The following is a 14,129-nucleotide window of genomic DNA, read 5'->3' on the forward strand; positions in this document are numbered from 1 at the left end:
TCCACTGACTCCGTACATGTAATCTGTGAATTATCTGTATTTCAGAATTATCTGTGCTTTTTCATGCTGAGCTGACTCTGTCAACTGATCTTAACAAAAAGACTGAAAGTGAAAGTCACTCAGTCCTGTCTGACTCTTTGCTATCCCATGGACTATAATTCTCCAGGCCAGAATACTGGAATGGATAGCCTTTCCCTTCTCCAGGGATCTTCCCAATCCAGGGATCAAACCCAGGTCTCCCGCATTGCAGGCGGATTCTTTATCAGCTGAGCCACAAGGGAAATCCAAGAATACTGGAGTAGGTTGCCTATCCCTTCTCCAGGGGATCTTCCCGGCCCAGGAGTCAAACTGGAGTCTCCTGCATTGCAGGCAGATTCTTTACCAACTGAGCCATCAGGGAAGCCAACAAAAACATTATGTGTAAATCAGAGTATATATGCATATCATGTAGCCTCTCAGTTCTACTTTTTCCCATTGATAAGAACCTAATTCTTCCCATTAAGAACCTAATTCTACGCCTAGACCATATCCCCTCTTAACTGTTGTTCATTGGTATATGTGAAGCTCGCCAGAGAAAATCAGCTCTAAAGATGGGGGAGAGGGCTCTTCAGTCCCCTATTGACTGGATAAGTACATCCGTGCTGTGTTTGAATCTGCCTTCTTAAATTTTCTGTCCCACAAGAAGCCAGATGAGAAAGCAACAACTTAGGAAGAGTTTCAACTGAATGGCAGTTAAGTTGGAGTGAATATTTAGACAAAAGTCACAGTTATACCAGCAAAAAGCACATATCAGAGCCAAGCTTCATCCAGCAGAGTCCCAGCTGCCTCATCCAGGATTCCAGCTCACTGGGACCATCTGAGGGTTTAGAGATGGAGAAAAAAGGGGGGAATCAGGACATTTGGACAAATAGCAAGTTCTGGAGAAGAAAAATTGGCAGAAGATTGTAGTTTCTTAGTCTATGAATTATTGTGTCTGTATTCCTTTCATGGGCATTTGAAGGCTCCTCAGGTTTTAGCTAGTAGGGTAAAGAGTGGGGCTAGGAGACAGAACTCCAAACAAAAATAACTGACATTTACTGACAAAGCCATATACTGTATCTCAGTTCATCCTCACCACCACGGCATCTGCCTGTGTCTCACGGACGAAGATGCTGCGGAATGGCATGAAATAACTTGTTCAAGGTCACAGAACCTGTAGGTAGCAGAGCTGCGCTCTCTGGGGCCACAGTCTTAACCACTGTTGTTTAGAGTAGGGGCTAGACGTCAGCCCTGTTCCCCCACACCCCCCCCGACCTCAGACTACCTCCTTCTTAATCCCCCTCAAAAGAGGAGTTTTGATTTGATTGGCAAAAGCCCCTGACCTTCACTGGGCCACATATCACTAATATATTACTAATGGGGAAGGTCTGTCTCTCCCTAAAGGCATGAACCACCCTCTTCTCTTTCTTTTCTCTAGCTCCCATGCCCTGATGAGAAGGTAAACTCAGGGTGCCTTTGAGGGGCCTGACTATCTCCCTGTTTCAGTCACCTGTCACTCTTTTTCCTCAGCATAGAGACCTGTGCAGCCACCCCATGATTTCAGAGAGGGAGGAAGAGGTGGGGAAGGAGGGGGAGAATATTTGACCAGGCCTGGGGTTGAGGCATAAGGGATCAACCATTAATGTCCTATTACTTTGAATATCACACTTTGAAAGTTCTAGAGAAGGCAAAGTGATGGGTAGGCAAGGTGGTGGGTAGGTGATGGGTAGGCTCCTACCCAAGGTCCGTGCACCCTTGGGTCTGTAATACTATCCTAAAAGCCATAGAATTACTCGATCTTCCTCATTTATACTGGAGACTTACTGCCACCAAGCCCATGCTTATTCGTGCCACCAAGTCAGTGCTACTCAATGATAAAGTGCGGTCCACCTCCACCAAAACCACGAGAAGGGATGTCCTGAACACTGAAAAGGTGATCCAATAAATGGGCTTGGTTTTTATTGCTTTCGAAATGCTTGGCCTTGAGATGCCTTGAGGCACAGCTTGTTGTCTGACTCCCCAGAGTCCTGACTACTCCCTAATGTCTTCTACTCCAGTCAGCTTCTCTCATTTAGATTAGCTACCTGGCCCCCAGAGCATTTGCCTTGATGACCCCTGCAAGGGCAGAAAGAACAGATAGGGGATTCAGCATTAGGAAGGCCAGGTCAAACCTCAGCCTTTCCTCTTCCTGGTCACACGATCCTGGGATGTCACCAAACCCCAGAGGCCTTGGCTTCTGCTGCTGTGAGGACTAAAGGGCTACTGAGCTTGGAGCAGTCTGTTAACCACAGAGCACCGTTTCAATGCGAGTGATTATGACGATGACGCAGGAGCCGAGGCCTGGAGCTTGGCCACCTGCCATCAGTAGTGCTGCCCCTGAAGGCTCCAGTTAAATGAATCCAGCAGCATTCAGGACGCAGGAGGCAGAGGCAGGCAGGGTTGGAAATGTACTGCTATTGATGTTCCTAGGAAAAAATAATTAGCAAGAAGAGTGGGATGGTTAAGTCCTTTGTAAACAAACAAGGATGTGGGGTCAAATCCCGCACACAGAATAGGTCTCCACCAGCCACAAAAGCAGTGGGAGGAGCTGGGTGGGAGGCAGTGTGCAAAGTGTCAGAGCTCAAAAAGAACCTCCCACCCCCTCTGGGAAGTCTAAAGAAGGAAAGAATTACTATATGGAAAATCATTGCTTTACAGAAGGGGGAAAAAAGACTCCAATTGCAAAATCAAGAGAGCCCTGATTAAGAGAAAATGAAGACCAAAGAAAAGAAGGCTAAGAATAGCCTTGCCACTTCCAGAGGCCTGTGGGATCCAGATGGACACTCCTGCCAGCTGCAGCCTCCTTCAGTCTGGCCCCAGCGTCTCATCAGACTCCTGCTGAGCAAATTTAATTTTCCATTGAAAAAATTTTCAGCTGCCACCCTTCCTCTGCTCCATTAGCCCAGGCTGCTGCAGACCTCTGCTACTCCTTCTAAAACCCTGCAGGCTGCGTGCAGGATGTATCTCAGAAGGGCCTAGGGGAGGCTCCTGGAGAAAAAGGACATTCTCTGCCCAGGTTCCTCCATTCATTACAGTAACTACTGAGCACTCACCTGTTACCAGAACCTGTTCTAAGGGCGAGGGGTAAGGTACACATTCATGGACTTATATTCTGGAACTTATTAAAAAAATACTAAATAATGAAGTATCACCATATTCACTGTTCATTCATTCACTCATTCTTTCTCTGAACTTGCCACCCTTTAGCCTTAGTTTTCTCATCTGTAAAAAGAGAATAATACTGGAGACAATGTACAAAGTCAGGGTCAAGTACACACCCATTCAGAAGTCTGACAATAGCAAGGCTGATGAAAATGTGAAGAAGTGGTGTTCTTGTGCTGCGCTGGTTGGAGTGTGAATTGGAAGACCACTTTGGAGATCAGTCATCAACATCTAAAATGTGTACATCCTTGGTGACTCAGCAATTCTGCTTCTCAGTGTGCATCTTCTGTATCACCCAGGAGACAGATACAAGAATGCTCATTAAAGCACTTATAACACCAATCAGAAACCACCTTGTGATCATCAATGAATAAATTCATGCTGCTATATTTTTTCAGTGAAACATGCAGCAGTAGAAATGAATGAGGTAGACCTACTTGTAGGAACTTGGATAAATTAACCATAATGGTGACTTCAAAAAACAAATGGCAGGATACCTACAAGAGTAATAATTTACGTAATTTTTTAAAGCCCACACTAATATTTTATAGTTAAATATATTCAGTAAATTGAAGAAAGTAGGGAAAACCACTAGACCATTCAGGTATAACCTAAATCAAATTCCTTACAATTATACAGTGGAAGTGACAAATAGATTCAAGGGATTAAATCTGATAGAGTGCTTGAAGAATTATGGATGGAGGTTCGTGACATTGTACAGGAGGCAGTGATCAAGACCATCCCCAAGGAAAAAAAATGCAAAAAGGCAAAATGGTTGTCTGAGGAGGCCTTACAAATAGCTGAGAAAAGAAGAGAAGCTAAAAGCAAAGGAGAAAGGAAAGATATACCCATTTGAATGCACAGTTCCAAAGAATAGCAAAGAGAGATAAGAAAGCCTTCCTCAGTGATCAATGCAAAGAAATAGAGGAAAACAATAGAACGCGGAAGACTAGAGATCTCTTTAATAAAATTAGAGATACCAAGGGAACATTTCATGCAAAGATGGGCACAATAAAGGACAGAAATGGTATGGACCTAACAGAAGCAGAAGATATTAAGAAGAGGTGGCAAGAATACACAGAAGAACTGTACAAAAAAAGATCTTCACGACCCAGATCATCACGATGGTGTGATCACTCACCTAGAGCCAGATATCCTGGAATGTGAAGTCAAGCAGGCCTTAGGAAGCATCACTATAAACAAAGCTAGTGGAAGTGATGGAATTCCAGTTGAGCTATTTCAAATCTTAAAAGATGATGTTCTGAAAGTGCTGTATTCAATATTTGGAAGACTCAGCCATGGCCACAGGACTGGAAAAGGTCAGTTTTCATTCCAATCCCAAAGAAGGGCAATGCCAAAGAATGTTCAAACTACCACACAATTGTACTCATCTCACATGCTAGCAAAATAATGCTCAAAATTCTCCAAGTTAGGCTTCAACAGTACATGAACTGTGAACTTCCAGATGTTAAGCTGGATTTAGAAAAGGCAGAGGAACCAGAGATCAAATTGCCAACATCCATTGGATCATCAAAAAAGCAAGAGAGTTCCAGAAAAACATCTACTTCTGTTTTATTGACTACGCCAAAGCCTTTGACTGTGTGTATCATGACGAACTGTGGAAAATTCTTAAATACATGGGAATAACAGATCACCTTACCTGCCTCCTGAGAAATCTGTATGCAGGTCAGGAAGCAACAGTTAGAACTGGACATGGAACAACAGACTGGTTCCAAATCCAGAAAGGAGTACATCAAGGCTGTATATTGTCACTCTGCTTATTTAACTTATATGCAGATTATATCATGCGAAACACTGGGCTGGATGAAGCACAAGCTGGAATCAAGATTGCTTGGGAAAATATCAATAACTTCAGATATGCAAATGACACCACCCTTATGGCAGAAAAGGAAAAAGAACTAAAGAGCCTCTTAATGCATGTGAAAGAGGAGAGTGAAAAAGTTGGCTTAAAACTCAACATTCAGACAACTAAGATCATGGCATCTGGTCCCAATCACTTCATGGCAAATAGATGGGGAAACAGTGGAAACAGTGAGAGACTTTATTTGGGGGGCTTCAATGGGATCGCACAGAGTCGGACACGACTGAAGCGACTTAGCAGCAGCAGCAGCAACAAAATCACTGCAGATTGTGACTGCAGCCATGAAATTAAAAGATACTTGGTCCTTAAAAGGGAAGCTATGACCAACCTAGACAGCATATTAAAAAACAGAGACATTACATTGCCAACATAGGTGCGTCTAGTCAAAGCTAGGGTTTTTCCATTAGTCATATATGGATGTGAGAGTTGGACTATAAAGAAAGCTGAGTGCCAAAGATTTGGTGCTTTTGAACCACGGTGTTGGAGAAGACTCTTGAGAGTACCTTGGACTGCAAGGAGATCCAACCAGTCCATCCTAAAGTAAATCAACCCTGAATATTCATTGGAAGGACTGATGTTGAAGCTGAAACTCCAATACTTCAGCCACGTGATGTGAACAGCTGACTCATTTGAAAAGACCCTGATGCTGGGAAAGATTGAAGGCAGAAGGATTAGGGGATGACAGAGGATGAGATGGTTGGATGGCATCACCAACTCAATGGATGTGAGTTTGGGTAAACTCCAGGAGTTGGTGATGGACAGAGTGGCCTGGTGTGCTGCAAAGAGTTGGACACAACTGAGCAACTGAACTGAACTGATATTTAGTAAAAGTGTAATAACATAGATGGGAAAAATACATATCAGCTTCAAAACAGAGATTATCCCAGGGAACAGGGGAATAACGATAAGGTATCAATAGATGGGCACCAGGCTTCTGAAAAATAACCAAGAAGCAAGTAGGCAGTCATATAACAAAATCAAAGTGTTTAGTGAAAGTAATTGTCACACTGGAATTTTATGTTCAGCTAAACTGTTGTCTAATAATGTGAGTTAAACACGTCTTTATTGAGCACTTGTTATTACTAAGCAATACCCTAAGCCCCAGTGACACAGACATCAGGAGCATATGCTCAAGGAGCATAAATCCTGGTGTTCCTTTTCCCAGAAATTACCAAACCCATGAGAAGACCATTCAATAGCTGCTTTAAAAGCTTTGGCCCAGTGAATATTTAGCTTCCCAAGCAACATGATGTTTTCCTTGAAGTTCCTTCATTTAGCAACTGAGAAATCAATGATACTATTTAACCCAAAAAGTCAAATCCAGCCTAAGGCTAAAGCCTTGATTTAGCCAATTATAGTGACCCAAGCTGAAGTTGAACGGTTCTATGAAGACATACCGGAGAAGGCAATGGCACCCCACTCCAGTACTCTTGCCTGGAAAATCCCATGGATGGAGGAGCCTGGCGGGCTGCAGTCCATGGGGTCTTGAAGAGTCAGACACGATTGAGTGACTTCACTTTCACTTTTGACTTTCATGCATTGGAGAAGGAAATGGCAACCCACTCCAGTGTTCTTGCCTGGAGAATCCCAGGGACGGGGGAGCCTGGTGGGCTGCCATCTATGGGGTCTCACAGAGTCAGACACGACTGAAGCGACTTAGCAGCAGCAGCAGCATGAAGACCTACAAGACCTTTCAGAACTAACACCCAAACAAAATGTCCTTTTCATTATAGGGGACTGGAATGCAAAAGTAGGAAGTCAAAAAACACCTGGAGTAACAGGCAAATTTGGCCTTGAAATATGGAATGAAGCAGGGCAAAGACTAATAGTTTTGCCAAGAAAATGCACTGGTCATAGCAAACACCCTCTTCCAACAACACAAGAGAAGACTCTACACATGGACATCACCAGGTGGTCAACACCAAAATCAGATTGATCATATTCTTTGCAGCCAAAGATGGAGACGCTCTATACAGTCAACAAAAACAAGACCACGAGCTGACTGTGGCTCAGATAATGAACTCCTTATTGTCAAATTCAGACTGAAATTGAAGAAAGTAGGGAAAACCACTTGACCATTCAGGTATGACCTAAATCAAATCCCTTAGGATTATACAGTGGAAGTGAGAAATAGATTTAAGGGCCTAGATCTGATAGAGTGCCTGATGAACTATGGACAGAGGTTCGTGACATTGTACAGGAGACAGGGATCAAGACCATCCCCACGGAAAGGAAATGCAAAAAAGCAAAATGACTGTCTGGGGAGGCCTTACAAATAGCTGTGAAAAGAAAAGAAGTGAAAAGCAAACGAGAAAAGGAAAGATATAAGCATCTGAATGCAGAGTTCCAAAGAATAGCAAGAAGAGATAAGAAAGCCTTCCTCAGTGATCAATGCAAAAAAATAGAGGAAAACAACAGAATGGGAAAGACTAGAGATCTCTTCAAGAAAATTAGAGATACCAAGGGAACAATTCATGCAAAGATGGGCTCGATAAAGGAAAGAAATGGTATGGACCCAACAGAAGCAGAATATATTAAGAAGAGGTGGCAAGAATACACAGAACTGTACCAAAAAGATCTTCATGACCCAGTTAATCACAATGGTGTGATCACTCACCTAGAGCCAGACATCCTGGAATGTGAAGTCAAGTGGGCCTTAGAAAGCATCACTATGAACAAAGCTAGTAGAGGTGATGGAATTCCAGTTGAGCTATTTCAAATCCTGAAAGATGATGCTGTGAAAGTGCTGCACTCAATATGCCAGCAAATTTGGAAAACTAAGCAGTGGCCACAGGACTGGAAAAGGTCAGTTTTTATTCCAATCCCAAAGAAAGGCAATGCCAAAGAATGTTCAAACTACCGCACAATTGCAGTCGTCTCACATGTTAGTAAAGTACTGCTCAAAATTCTCCAAGCCAGGCTTCAGCAATACGTAAAACGTGAACTTCCAGTTGTTCAACCTGGTTTTAGAAAAGGCAGAGGAACCAGAGACCAAATTGCCAACATCTGCTGGATCATCGAAAAAGCAAGAGAGTTCCAGAAAAACATCTATTTCTGCTTTATTGACTATGCCAAAGCCTTTGACTGTGTGGATCACAATAAACTGCGGAAAATTAATGAAGAGATGGGAATACCAGACCACCTGATCTGCCTCTTGAGAAATTTGTATGCAGGTCAGGAAGCAACAGTTAGAACTGGACATGGAACAACAGACTGGTTCCAAATACGAAAAGGAGTACGTCAAGGCTGTATATCGTCACCCTGCTTATTTAACTTCTATGCAGAGTACATCATGAGAAATGCTGGGCTGGAAGAAGCACAAGCTGAAATCAACATTGCCAGGAGAAATATCAATAATCTCAGATATGCAGATGACGCCACCCTTATGGCAGAAAGTGAAGAGGAACTAAAAAGCCTCTTGATGAAAGTGAAAGAGGAGACTGAAAAAGTTGGCTTAAAACTCAACATTTAGAAAACGAAGATCACGGCATCTGGTCCCATCACTTCATGGGAAATAGATAGGGAAACAGTGGAAACAGTGTCAGACTTTATTTTGGGGGCTCCAAAATCACTGCAGATGGTGACTGCAGCCATGAAATTAAAAGACACTTACTCCTTGGAAGGAAAGTTATGACCAACCTAGATAGCATATTCAAAAGCAGAGACATTACTTTGCCAACAAAGGTCCGTCTAGTCAAGGCTATGGTTTTTCCTGTGGTCATGTATGGATGTGAGAGTTGGACTGTGAAGAAGGCTGAGCACCGAAGAATTGATGCTTTTGAACTGTGGTGTTGGAGAAGACTCTTGAGAGTCCCTTGGACTGCAAGGATATCCAACCAGTCCATTCTGAAGGAGATTAGCCCTGGGATTTCTTTGGAAGGAATGATGCTAAAGCTGAAACTCCAGTACTTTGGCCACCTCATGCAAAGAGTTGACTCATTGGAAAAGACTCTGATGCTGGGAGGGATTGGGGGCAGGAGGAGAAGGGGATGACAGAGGATGAGATGGCTGGATGGCATCACTGACTTGATGGATGTGAGTCTGAGTGTACTCTGGGAGTTGGTGATGGACAGGGAAGCCTGGCATGCTACGATTCATGGGGTTGCAAAGAGTCAGACACGACTGAGCGACTGAACTGAACTGAACTGAGTGACCCAAGAATTCTTCAATGATGAATCTAGACAGGATAAAAGAATGAATAGTTGGGTTGAGGACATGGGCAGTTAACACTTTTCCTACCTGGTTAAAAGTAAGCTCATATTTTGATCTGTCGTATGAATCTGTATCTCACTGGATTGAGAACTTTGGAAACACATTAAGATTTAGCATTCTGTCAAACACCAGGTTATACAAAGGTAGAAACCATATATGATTTATTTACCATGCATAGCTGGTGTCTAGCATGGTGCCAGGCTTATAGGTGACATTTAATAATTATATTGGATGATTGAATAAAGAGTACTTCAGGATAGAGTGGTTGAGAAAGACTTATAAATAGTGATATTTAAGATGAGTATTAAATGTAATTAAATATAATAATACTCATAATATTAGTGAGAATAGTATCAATTAACATTTATTAAGATCTTTCCATATTCTAGGCTAGGCACTGTGAAGCTAGGTTATCTCTACCCTATGATCCAGGTACTACCATAATTAAAATTTTAAGAGAATGAAACTAAAATACAGAAAGTTTAATTAACTTACTGAAGGTCCCACAGGTTTAAATTGGCAAAAGTTAAGATTTGAACCCCAACTTCTGACTCCAGAGAATATGAACTTAATTGAGTAGGCCAGTGGAAGCCATCTGTTCAACAATTCAACTCAACAAACAAAGGTGAAAAATCTATTATACGCCAGTCTCTAGTAATACAAGGTGTGTAACAGTCCCCATACAAGATGGTTGGGAACAAAAACTCAGGAGTTGGAAGATGGGAGGGAATTTCAAGAGGAGGGGGACAGATGCATAACTGTGGCTGATTCCTGTCGATGTATGGCAGAAACCAACAGATACTGTAAAGTCATTATCCTCTAATTAAAAATAAAATGAAAAAAATAAAATAAAATAAAATGAAACTTAAAAGAAAAAGAAAAACTGAGGAGTCGATAGTAATCGCTGCTCTTTATTGAGGCTGGGTATTTTGCTAAGTGATTTACACGTATCATCTTGCTTAATTTTCTCAACAAATGTATATGGTCATTATTAATAGCACCCCCAGTCTACAAATTAGGAAACTGAGGCATAGAGATGTTCACTTGTCCAGGATCACACAACCCTGTGATGGAGCTGCAATTTGTAGCCAAGCAACTTGACTTCAGAGACAGAGCCCTCACACCAAACCCATCACTTCAGAGCAACTGGGAGGGCCACAGAGCACGCGTGCAGAAGAATAGGGCAGCAAGGGGGGTGAACTGTGCTCAAGGGGGTCCGGGAGCCCCTCACAGAGAAAATGTCCGTTCGAGTTTTGCAGTACAGACAGCAGTGGGCAGGGTGGTGTGCGCATGCACACCATGTGGACAGGGGCTGGGAAAGAAGAAGCAGTCCAAGGGTTAAAAAAAAAAAAAAGAAGCCTCAAAAGTATGTGCATTTGAGGGATTGCAAGTAATTTCAGGTGGCTGGAAAATGCGTAGGGAGAATGAGAGGTAGGGCCAGAAAGGTGGTCAGGGGCCCTCTGCAAATTCCAAGTTATGGGGGGCACGATTCCAATATTCTGTTTAGTCCTGCCTAAGAACTCCAAGTTCCAGCAGGATCTCAGGTGATAGGAGGTGGGGAGGGACCTCTAGAGGGACAGGAGCAAATAAGGAGAAGCGAGCTCTGCCAGCCTTGAAGGCCGAGTGGGTGCAGGCTGGTCGCATGCTGGTTCGTGTTCACCCTTCCCCCTACAAGGGCAAGAGGTGCCCACAGTTATGGAGCTAAGTGGTTCACCAGACCCACTGGCTCTGCCTCGGAGGGAAGAAGGGAGGCCTGGGATCCACCAGGACCATCCAGACCACGCAGGGGGTGAGCCACACACAGTGCTACTAGTGGGCACATGGGTTTTCCTGCACACTCAGCCACTCACCGCTTCCCCCTTCTCCTCCCCACTCCCTCTTCACACCTCTCTTCTTTGTCCTTGGTCTACATTATTTTTCTGCACGTCCAGTTGATACACAGCAAACACAGTTTGTGTTCAGCCAGGGACTCTCATCTATACCCAAAACATCATGGTTGGATGGGGAACAGATGTTCCTGCCCAATAAAAATTTACATGAAAACTACAAACAGTCCTCTGACGGGTGAAATAAACAGAAGCCTCCAAGAAACTGTGAAGTCGTCTCTCCTGGGGACTTCAGTGAGAGTGATGCATGACCCAATGGCAACTGGGATTGTCATTTTTCTCTCAACAATAAAGCAGCATCAGAAGTAGAAAAAAAGCAAGATCCCTTCAAATGACGTGTGGACCCAATATTCTTATTTGTTCCCCACACGAGGGCATTCACACCTGGAGGGTTAAGAACTTGCACACCTTAGATACTATCATCATAATTAACACCCTAATGAATTATATTAGGCATCTGTTCATTTGCACACTTAGATTATACAATTTGCTATGTGATTTGGTTTTGGGTTTTGGATACTGCTTTGTGGCTTCCCTGGTAGCTCAGACAGTAAAGAATCTGCCTGCAATGCAGGAGCCCCAGGTTCAGTCCCTGGGTCAGGAAGATCCCCTGGAGAAGGGAATGGCTACCCACTCCAGTATTCTTGCCTAGAGAATCCCATAGATAGAGGAGCCTGGTGCACTACAGTCCATGAAATCACAAAGAGTTAGACAAGACTAAAGCTACTTGCACTAACACTTTGGTGCCTTTAAACTGCTATTGAGAAACATATTTAGTCTTTCACTCAATAAGTTTTGATGGAGGGCACAAATGCAAGCAACACAAACCTCACCCTGGGTAAGAGTCACAATCACTGAACTCACATTTAGTACTTAAGTGACTGTTCACCAAGAAGATCAAGCCCTGTCAGCACAAATGGGCAGGATCACAGTGAGACTTCAAATACCGAAAGAGGACTCTGAACCTGAGAATATGGGTATATCCCCCCTCCATTCCTACTGCACTGAGCCTCTGCCCTCCGAGAACACAGACATATAAAGCAAAGAGCAATAAGAAGAAAAAATAAAAGTATTCTCATATCAGCTCAGTTCAGTCCAGTAGCTCAGTTGTGTCTGACTATTTGCGACTCCATGAACCACAGCACTCCAGGCCTCCCTGTCCATCACCAACTCCCAGAGTTTACTCAAACTCATGTCCATTGAGTCGATGATGCTATCCAACCATCTCATCCTCTGTCATCCCCTTCTCCTCCTGCCTTCAATCTTTCCCAGGATCAGGGGCTTTTCCATTGACTCAGTTCTTCACATCAGGTGGCCAAAATATTGGAGTTTCAGCTTCAGCATCAGTCCTTCCAATGAACACCCAGGACTGATCTCCTTTAGGATAGACTGGTTGGATCTCCTTGTATTGTCATATAGAAACTGGTATTTGATGTTTGAAGGTCTAACTCCGTTAGTTCCATTATATCAGATTCCCTAGCTACGGTTGTTTGTCCCTTCCAGGTTTCAAGAGAAGGAGCCATAGCCATCTGGGAACTTATTGTAAGAGAGGCAAGAAGCCGTCTTGACAGCTGTCCCGCCAAGCTTCATGGAGAACACAAATTTTGTGCACGTGACCACACTAGCTCTATGTTTCCATTGAGACTCTTCGTAGCAAAATCCGAACATTACTTTGAGCCATGTTAATTTCTTTAATGGTGGTGGATATTACAAAAATATAGGTTATCTTGAGGCCCTAAGGGACTTTTTAGGGGATCAGAGCCAGGAAATGGAAAGCTATCAGAAGCCAAGACTCTCACACCATCTCCTTCCTTTTCTCCACATGACTTCTCCAAGTCTGTTCTTGCTGCATATCTATTTCTTTCCTTTCTCTCCACACGCCAGCTTTGTCTTCTTCTCAGCCCACAGCTCCACATCCCTTTGTTGCAGCCCCATAGTGCACGCACACTCCATCATGTCCAACTCTTTGCGACCCCACGGACTGTAGTCCACCAGGCTCCTCTGTCTATGGGATTCTCCAGGCAAGAATACTGGAATTGGGTTGCCGTTTCCTACTCCAGGGGATCTTTACAAACCAGGGATCAAACCCACATCTCTTGTGTATCCTGCATTGGCAGATGGATTCTTTACCACTGAGCCACGTGGAAAGCTTCCAGACAATGAGACAGACTATCCCTCAGTCCCAGTTCCAAAGCCCCAAGAGAGAGCATTTGATTGGCTCAGGAAAGATGAGGCTGCCCCTCTTGACCCAATCAACTGAGGTCTGGAAGGCAGGGCTAAGTAGCACAAACATGGCTGCCACAGAGAAGCCTTAAGAGGATGAAAGAAGGGTGTCTTCAGATGAGAGGTACTGTGAACTGAGCCCCACCACCACAGTCACCACAAGAGGTGCAATTAACCATTGACTATTTTGTCATCTTTCCACAGAAGGCTTCCCTTGCTCCCTGTCTTGAGGCATGGCTTTGAGGTGACCCAGGAGCTGAGTGTCTAAACTAAGTTTCTCTTCTCTCTTATTTTATATCTTGTGGCTTCTTTTTACATGAACAGCTACTACTCTTTCATGGTTGGTGTTTACTTCCTATCTCCATATCTCGTGGCTTCTGCACCACTTGACAGCCAGCACCTCTCTGAGTAAAAGGAATTCACTCTTCCCCAAAATGGATTGAACTGGTTTGGCTTGGTTTGGCTTAGCTTTGCTTTCCAACCTCAACTGACCTGTAGCTCTCTCTGGGCCAGTCATTGACTCATCAGTTCCTCAGTCCCTAGTCCCATGTGGCCAGGGAACTGGGGCTACAAGGATACAGAAGAGAAACCCAGAATAAAGAACCACCCACTTTTGCTTTTCCCAGAAAAGAACTATGGGTCTTCTGGTTTTCCTCAAAAGTGCCATGAGCTTTTAGCACACAGACCATGAAAGACCTGTCCTGTCT

Source organism: Bos mutus, chromosome 14, assembly GCF_027580195.1.
Source record: "Bos mutus isolate GX-2022 chromosome 14, NWIPB_WYAK_1.1, whole genome shotgun sequence".
Classification (NCBI taxonomy): domain Eukaryota; kingdom Metazoa; phylum Chordata; class Mammalia; order Artiodactyla; family Bovidae; genus Bos; species Bos mutus.